This window comes from Indicator indicator, chromosome 4, assembly GCF_027791375.1.
Source record: "Indicator indicator isolate 239-I01 chromosome 4, UM_Iind_1.1, whole genome shotgun sequence".
NCBI classification, from domain to species: domain Eukaryota; kingdom Metazoa; phylum Chordata; class Aves; order Piciformes; family Indicatoridae; genus Indicator; species Indicator indicator.
In genome coordinates, this window is record NC_072013.1 from 30,022,510 (window position 1) to 30,031,078 (window position 8,569).

The following is an 8,569-nucleotide window of genomic DNA, read 5'->3' on the forward strand; positions in this document are numbered from 1 at the left end:
CCCCCCACCCAAACTGTCTGATGTGAGCTCTTATCTCCAATGACAAACTGAAACCAGGAGAATCAGTCTCTTCCTTTTGCAAACAGCTGGGGGAACAGGGGCTCCTGTGTGTCTACAACATCTCACATTTATTTTTAGCTTCATCTGTTTGGTTAGTGAGGTCACTGGAGCCCAGGCTTAAACATGTTCTAAGTAAATGTTACCCTGACCTGCCAAAGCTCTGAATTGCCTGTAGCTATACATACCCCAAAGAAATAGAGCTAATGGTGCAGGAGAATGTTATGTTAGCATTTTCTGCTGGAGTTCAAGTAACTATGTATCCTCATTTATTGAAACACTTTTTTCTTTTTATTTTTGGATATGAGAAGTGCAAAATTCACTTAAAGCAGTTTTGATCCAAAAAACATTGGCTGAAGCTATTTCCTGACTGGAGTAGCCCCTGTGTCATTTCCAGTAAACCTGAGTTTAGGATTTTTTTTACACAGTTCACAGGTTAAATCACAATTTCCAGTCCTCAGTATAAAACCTAACAAAAATCCAGCCCTCCTTCCCCCAGAGGTGGGGAGAATTATCTGAATCACTGCAAGTAAACAAATATGAGGGTACCCAGAGCTATCAGCTCCAATCATTTCCAGCCTCACCCAAACAAGAAAATGAGTTTGTGGGAGAAAACCTTCTCATGGAGCTGAAAAGATAATAGCAAACAATACTTTTTGCAATGATAGCTTGTTCTGCAAATGCAATAAGCTCCTGATGAAGTGTCCCCAGACCCAATGCTGGAAGCATGCCAGGACAGAGATGCAGAGGAACAGGCAATATTCATCACTGTTCCAGATGTGAGGCAAAGCTGAGGAGCCTGCAGGAAGCACAGCAGGTGATAGGTAAGGTAGCATGGCCTTGGATCTTGCAGACTGAACACCTGCCCTAACAGGCTTTTTGACTGCTCTGCTGGGAATCATGAGCACACTGGCATAAACCTGGCCTCTGCACATGCTACAGCTCCTGCTCAAAGAGATGTCCCCCAAGGAGAAAAAACACCTTCATAAGGGTGCATCTATGCTTATTTTTATTCTTTAAGATGAGTCATTCTGGAAAAAGTCCTTTTCTAAATGCTGGTATAACTGTCTTTTCCCTGAGGATGTGTTCATGTAGCTGCAGGTGACCAAATTAAGGAAGCTCAGCAAAAGTTACTGCTAACAAGGTAAGCTACTGTGACTATCCATGTGCAGCCTTCTAGCCCCCTCCAAATGCCAAACAAAATGTCCCTGCAGGGTGACTGGCACTAACATGCTTTACATTTGCATTTGGCTTAGAGATGCACGAGGCTTCTTGCTGGGGCAAAAGTGATAAAGAATTAAGCTCCTGCAAACTCAATTGCTTGCAAGTACTTGCTCTATCTCTGATGGGAAAATGTTGCAGGAAAAGCATATTTCTTGCTCATATGGGGCCAGAAAATGTTAAAGATTTGGTTCAGCTCTCCTCCTGGCTGCTCAGACCAAGTTCCCATTTTTCTGTTACCCAAACACCAAACATTTCTGTGAGCAATGTTATTCATCTCAACAAGCCACAGTCACTGTGATAGCAAACTGTATAAATCAAGATACTTAATTCTAGAAAGCCAGCATTATTCATAGTTTCTGTTGGTTTTTTATGATTTCTTTGTCTCCTTTCCCAAATTGATAAGAAAGATTGTCTCCTTCCTAGAATGCCAGAAGTATGGTTGCTTATGCCATTGGGACAGGAGAGACATGGATCTGTTTTATCAGGGCCAGAGAAGGTCACAACAATGATGCAAGGGCTGGAACCCTCTTCTGTGAGAACAGGCTGAGAAAGTTGAGGTTGTTGAGCCTGTAAAAGAGAAGGTTCCAGGGAGATCTTGTGGCCTATCTGTACTTAAAGAGGCCAGTTGGAAAGATGAAGACAGAATTTTTAACAGGACCTGTTGAGACAGGAAAATGGGTGAGGGTTTAAAACTAAAAGAGGGAAATTTATACTAGATAGGAGAAAGAAAAATTTTATACTGAGGGGTTTTTAATTCCCAGGTTTCCCAGGGAGGTGGTAGATGCCCCATCCCTGGAACCAGTTGAGGTCAGGTTGTCTGGGGCTTTGAGCAACCTCATCTAGTTAAAGGTGTTTCTGCTGACTGCACTGGGTTTGGACTAGATGGTCTTTAAAAGTCCATCACAATCCAAACCATTCCATAATTTAGGGTGCAAATATAGATATTGCCATGGATCTGCTGCCTATTTGCTGATCACTGGCTAACACTGCAAATAATCTGTTATTTATTTAATTATTACAATATTTGATAATCGAATTAGCCACTGGATGAAACCATAAAGGTACATATGTACATAATGGGCAGTCATTCAGGAAAACTCACTGTAAACTATTTAGAGCCCCATGCTATGGAAAAGGAGTCACTTAAGCTATCCAGATGCACACAGCTATGGACCAGGGTTCATTCTCAGTAGTTTGAGAATGGGCAGAAAAAATAGAAGAAAATCTCCTGATAATTCCTCTATGAAGGGTAATTTACTGGGCCTAATCAGAGCAAACATCTGTATGGCTGGAATGTTGAAAGAAATTAAGTACAAAGCCTTCAAGGTCATGGCTTCCCAAGCTAATAATGGTGCACTGCTGCAATCAGGTGGAGACGCTCCGGGTGCACACACTGTGCTCCACTCTGAAAAGTCTTGGTGGGTTGGGTGGAATGGGAGTATTTCATGTGATCAGGCCTGTCTGAAAGAAAATGAAATAAGTACAGGATGTAGAGGACTCAGTCTTCAAAGGAGGAAGCTCGAGCAGGATATTCAAAGAAGTTTAGATGCTCATATTGGAAACAAAATACACATAAAAGACATGATTTGTACTGGGTGGGAAAGGAGTGAGGAGAGTTTTGTGAGTGTTGCTAGCAAAATGTAAGCTGTGAGAAGTTAATCTTGCTGTTTGCCTCCTAAGTCTGATATAGAAGCAAACAGATATTACAGAAGCAAACAGATATTGCAGAAGTAGCCACGTTATACATCCAAACTCTGCAGTGACCATTGCCCCATGTCAAAGGGTTATAAACCTCTTTCAGCCCCAGCTGTCCTGCCCAGAAGTTACTGCCCCACCAGCTGCACAGCACAGCCATTTCTCTGCCTTTCAAATCCCAGCCCTGAAGGATTTGGCTGAAATCTCGAAGAAACAACAAATTGATCAGGCCCTGGCTGCTGATAAGGCTGGGCAGATGTGAGCAGGAAGGGGTGGAGATCCCAGACACAGGCAGGCAGCAGTGCACAACTGGCACAGGGGGATCCCCTGGTCCAAACAAGCAAGTGGACACCCTGGAAGGATCCTGGTGACTGGTAAAGTCCTGTCCCTTTGAGATCTGCCCTAGCAGCCCTGTTTATTATCATCCCGAAATGTCTGAGTCTGCCTTGTGCCATAATGTTGCTACCATGGGCTACTTTTTGCTCTTATGGCTTTCATGGCAGGATATTTTTATCACTATTTTTTAAATTATTTTTCCTTCTTTTCTTTTCTTTTTTCTTTTCTTTTCTTTTCTTTTCTTTTCTTTTCTTTTCTTTTCTTTTCTTTTCTTTTCTTTTCTTTTCTTTTCTTTTCTTTTCTTTTCTTTTCTTTTCTTTTCTTTTTCTTTTCTTTTCTTTTCTTTCTTTTCTTTTCTTTTCTTTTCTTTTCTTTTCTTTTCTTTTCTTTTCTTTTCTTTTCTTTTTCTTTTCCCTTTTCTTTTCTTTTCCTTTTCTTTTCTTTTCTTTTCTTTTCCTTTTCTTTCCTTTTCTTTCCTTTCTTTCCTTTTCTTTTCTTTCCTTTTCTTTCCTTTTCTTTCCTTTCCTTTCCTTTCCTTTCCTTTCCTTTCCTTTCCTTTCCTTTCCTTTCCTTTCCTTTCCTTTCCTTTCCTTTCCTTTCCTTTCCTTTCCTTTCCTTTCCTTTCCTTTCCTTTTCCTTTCCTTTCCTTTCCTTTCCTTTCCTTTCCTTTCCTTTCCCTTTCCTTTCCCTTCCTTTCCTTTCCTTTCCTTTCCTTTCCTTTCCTTTCCTTTCCTTTCCTTTCCCTTTCCTTTCCTTTCCTTTCCTTTCCTTTCCTTTCCTTTCCTTTCCTTTCCTTTCCTTTCCTTTCCTTTCCTTTCCTTTCCTTTCCTTTCCTTTCCTTTCCTTTCCTTTCCTTTCCTTTCCTTTCCTTTCCCTTCCCTTCCCTTTCCCCTTCCCTTCCTTTCCTTTCCTTTCCTTTCCTTTCCTTTCCTTTCCTTTCCTTTCCTTTCCTTTCCTTTCCTTTCCTTTCCTTTCCTTTCCTTTCCTTTCCTTTCCTTTCCTTTCCTTTCCTTTCCTTTCCTTTCCTTTCCTTTCCTTTCCTTTCCTTTCCTTTCCTTTCCTTTCCTCTCCTTTCCTCTCCTTTCCTCTCCTTTCCTCTCTTTTCCTTTTCCTTTTCCTTTTCCTTTTCCTTTTCCTTTTCCTTTTCCTTTTCCTTTTCCTTTTCCTTTTCCTTTTCCTTTTCTTCTTTTCTTTTCTTCTTTTCCTTTCACCTTTTTCTTTTGTTTTCTTTTTTCTTCCCTTCCCTTCCCTTCCCTTCCCTTCCCTTCCCTTCCCTTCCCTTCCCTTCCCTTCCCTTCCCTTCCCTTCCCTTCCCTTCCCTTCCCTTCCCTTCCCTTCCCTTCCCTTCCCTTTCCTCCTTCTATTTTCATAAACATGCATCTCAGAGTTACCCTCAACTTCACACTCATTCCTGTGAATTTCACCGTTAAAATTACTTCCTTACTCTAGCTATTAATTTCAGATTAGATCCTGTATGTTTATATGCTTGTACATAGACACAGTGCCACCCACTTTAGTTTAGTCTCCTCTGAATATAATGTCATCTAGAAAGACATGATCGTAGACCTGTTCCTCTGCCCTCCATCAGACCTTGTTTTGCTCCAGGCATAATGATCCACATGCCCAAATGAGGAGGCAGCTGTTTCACGTTTCTCTCCCTGTGCATCACACAGCCTCTCACCCTCACTCACTTGCACGTCTTTCAGAGCCAGAGCTGTCTTATGAAGTGCTCTCTCTTTGAGTCTGAAAACCTTACCATCACTAATGGATGTACCTTCAGGAGAGCCCTGTGCCACAAAATGATAGCATTATCCCCATTTTCAGAGATGGAGAGTGAAGTTGCAGAGACAGAAAGGTCAACATTGTAAAAAGCATTTAATTTGAGAAAGCACAAGGCTTGATTTGTCAGAGTACTTATTTCCATAGCACTTTACTTGGTCACAGCACAGGTGCCCTTTGACTGCATCTACAAGCACAAGAGCTTCACCCTTGTGTATGGTAGAAGGGGGTCACAGGCTGGGGGCCAAAGCGACCAGCAGCACACGACGAGTGCCGATATCTGAGGGGTCTGACCTGACCAACAGACACACAACAAAACTCCCAGCTGAAGCAGGCTGGGCTGGAAAAGCTCTGAATAAACAAGTGCTAGGTCTTTTGATGGAAAATATCACAGCTAGCTATCAGCTGTGGTCTAATAGTTTTCAGCCTGCAGTCTTTTTCTATATTAATTCAAGCCTCCTGGAAAGGTACTTAGGTTGCTGTAAAGGCCTTCATCAGAAGAATTTGAATGAGAAAATCAAAACTGTGAAAACCACCAAATTTTGCACAGATGTCATGATAATAATAAATAGAGAGCAGTCAAGAGGCTTTCTGATGAGCAGATAGACTCATCAGCTGAGATGTCAGATGGAAAGGAGATAGTTAGCTTCCTTTTGTTCCAAAACAGGAGTTTCTTTTGCCAATGTCTATCTGGGTTGAGGTCCTACATGTTGGGGACACTGTTTCTTCCTCTGTTCTGCTCTTTATCCCAGCACTCAGCAAGAAATTCCATTAATTTAAACACAGTTGTGGTTATCTTCATTATCTAGACACCCTGTCAGAAAAGCCTGAGGTGTGCTCTATGTTCAGAGAAAGAAAAGATTGAAAATGCAGAGTATGGTAGAAGAACCTTCCCCCTCTCCTTCCTGTGGTCCAAAAATCCAAGACTTCTCTAAAAGGACATTATTCCACATTTTCTGCCAATCTTCCCATTGTGTCTTTAAGCTGAGGTAAGACTCCTGCTTTTTATATGTGCTTTCCCTCTTTGCTTATACTCAGCAATAATTCTACAAGTACAGGTTTCAGGTGGTGCTAGCCATCTGAACAAATTTACAATCCAGGTTTGATAGAAATTAAAACTAGTCTTATCAGGCTCACTACTAGATAAGGGCATGTGATTGGACAAATCTGAAATTCTGTGGAAGAATCTGGATTTTAGGTTTTCCAGCCTGTTGCCACCCTGCCTGACCTGCGTGTGGAAGGAGCATAACCACAGAAAGCAAATTAGTTTAAATATTTCCTAAGATTTATACTTTTCACTTATAAAAGGTGGAGTTTTTCCTCAAAGTCAGAACATGAAGAATAAATTGCAATTGCATAGAGTGTCTACCTCTGGACCTCACATTTTCCACAGAGGCTTCCATTCAGGGCAGTGGTTTGCCCTGCTGGGATGCTGAGCCTTCAGGGACACCTTCCTACATCCCAGGCATCTTTGTGAGACATCAGCCTTGCTTCACACCTTTGTCTGACTGCACATCCATTTGGCTGGACCCTTTGAGGCCTTTTTAAAAGCCCAGCATCACTAACAGGGACATTCCTTATTCTAGGAGCCTTATATATAGATGCCAGTTTATAAAGCTGTAGCAGAGGAGAGAGGTACCAATGGAGATAGAGGACAGACTTAGCCCAGATCTCCAGGGTGCCTCCCCAGAACAAAGTAAAGTGCAGGAAATTAGGACAAGTGGCATACTGGCTCCAAAAGCACCTGCTTAGGCTAAAACAGACAGCTGACACAGCTGCACCCACCAGGAGATACTGTGCTGCTGCAGAACTTGGAAAGGCAGGCTCTGAGACCTCCCCTGGGCAGAATACCAAGCTGGTTTCAGAGACAAACTTCTCCTTCAGGGAGATGTGGTCCACATCTGTGTTTCATCAAGCCCCACCCTGAAAAAAAAACCAAAACAAAACAAAAAAATAAAACCCACCACAAAACAAACAAACAAACAAACAAAAACCCACTAAACCCACCAAAAAAGCAAAACTAGCAAATGTAGGAGAATGGCCAGGTTTTGCCCAGTCTGCTCATTCCAGCAACCAGCAACAGGCTGGCTCCAAAGATGGTGATCTGGTGAGGCTGTGAGCCTGAACTGACAATGAAAAACCTGTATTTAAGCAGCTAATGAGAAAACCACCTCTTTGACTTTGGCATATGTGTTACTCAAGCCAACAGAAAAGAGCGAGGGCTTTGTTCCACTCATCATCGTTCATATCTAGTAAACTGGCAAGGAGTTAGGACATTGCCAGTATTTCCCCAGATGCAAAACACACACCACCACCCCAAAATAACCCCCATAGCCCATTACTCACATCCCTAGAGAAATCATAATAAAAGAGACAGAATTTACCACCTCCGAGCAGGAAATAGCTGCCTTTCTAATGCTTGCTAATTGCTTCACTTAAAACTAGTTTGGTTACTTGGCATTGAGACAGTATTTTAAACCTGAATTACTGCTTGGAACTTTCCTTTCACCTACCAAGAGCCCAGGCCATTAAAAATGTGTAGCAAAGGTCTCCTTGCGAGGTGCAGGACTGCCTGTTAACTCTTTTATGAATCATAGAGAATGTCTGGCTTATGGGACAAGGTCTTGCCATCTGCACCATGAAAATTAAAGTGTTATTTATTAACACTGCAGCAGGCAAGGAAAAGTGTGCATGAAGAGAAATGTGAGTTGCTGAAGGAAGTCACACTGTGGAGCTATCAGGGGTATAGCATTGGGTTAACAGTTGGACTTGATAATTTTAAAGGTTTTTTCCAACCCAAATGATTCTATCCTTCTGCAATTCTCTGGTTCCTAAAAGCTATCATCTGGGGCAGGATCACATTTTCACTTTTTGAAACCAGTAGGCCAAATCTAGCACTCTAAGAATCGTGCAAAAGCAAATTCTTTCTGAACTTGGCTTGATTTTTTCCAGTTGAGTAGTGACTGCTGTGCTACTTTCAGGGGGTGAAGGACACATGTAGAAATGGTTTAATGATCATGGTGGTGTCAAGTCTGTGGTTGTACTCAATGATCTTAGAGATCTTTCCCAACCAAAACAATTCTATGCTTCTATGACATCAGAGCAGCAGTTATGGGAGCCTCAGCTGTGCATACTGACCTGTAGGAGCAGACCAGTTTGGGGCTTGTCTGTACCAAATGTTGTCATTTAAACTGCCTTTATTACAGCAGTTCTTTAGGATCAGAAATTAACTGGCATTTTGTAGTTGGCAGGAAAGTCATTAAGAAATCTCCACAGCTGCAATAAAACTGATGTTTAAATTGCAATCTTTCAAAAAGAATTTGAATCTCAATACAAAGCATCAAAAAGGTATGCAGCAGCTATGTAGCTGGCACACCCCTGAAGTGTCTGTTCTTGAAAGTATCCCTTCACGTGAGACTCAGGTCTTGGGCAAAAATAGGCTTCATGGCCAGAGATGTGCAGGACAGAACCCAACAGT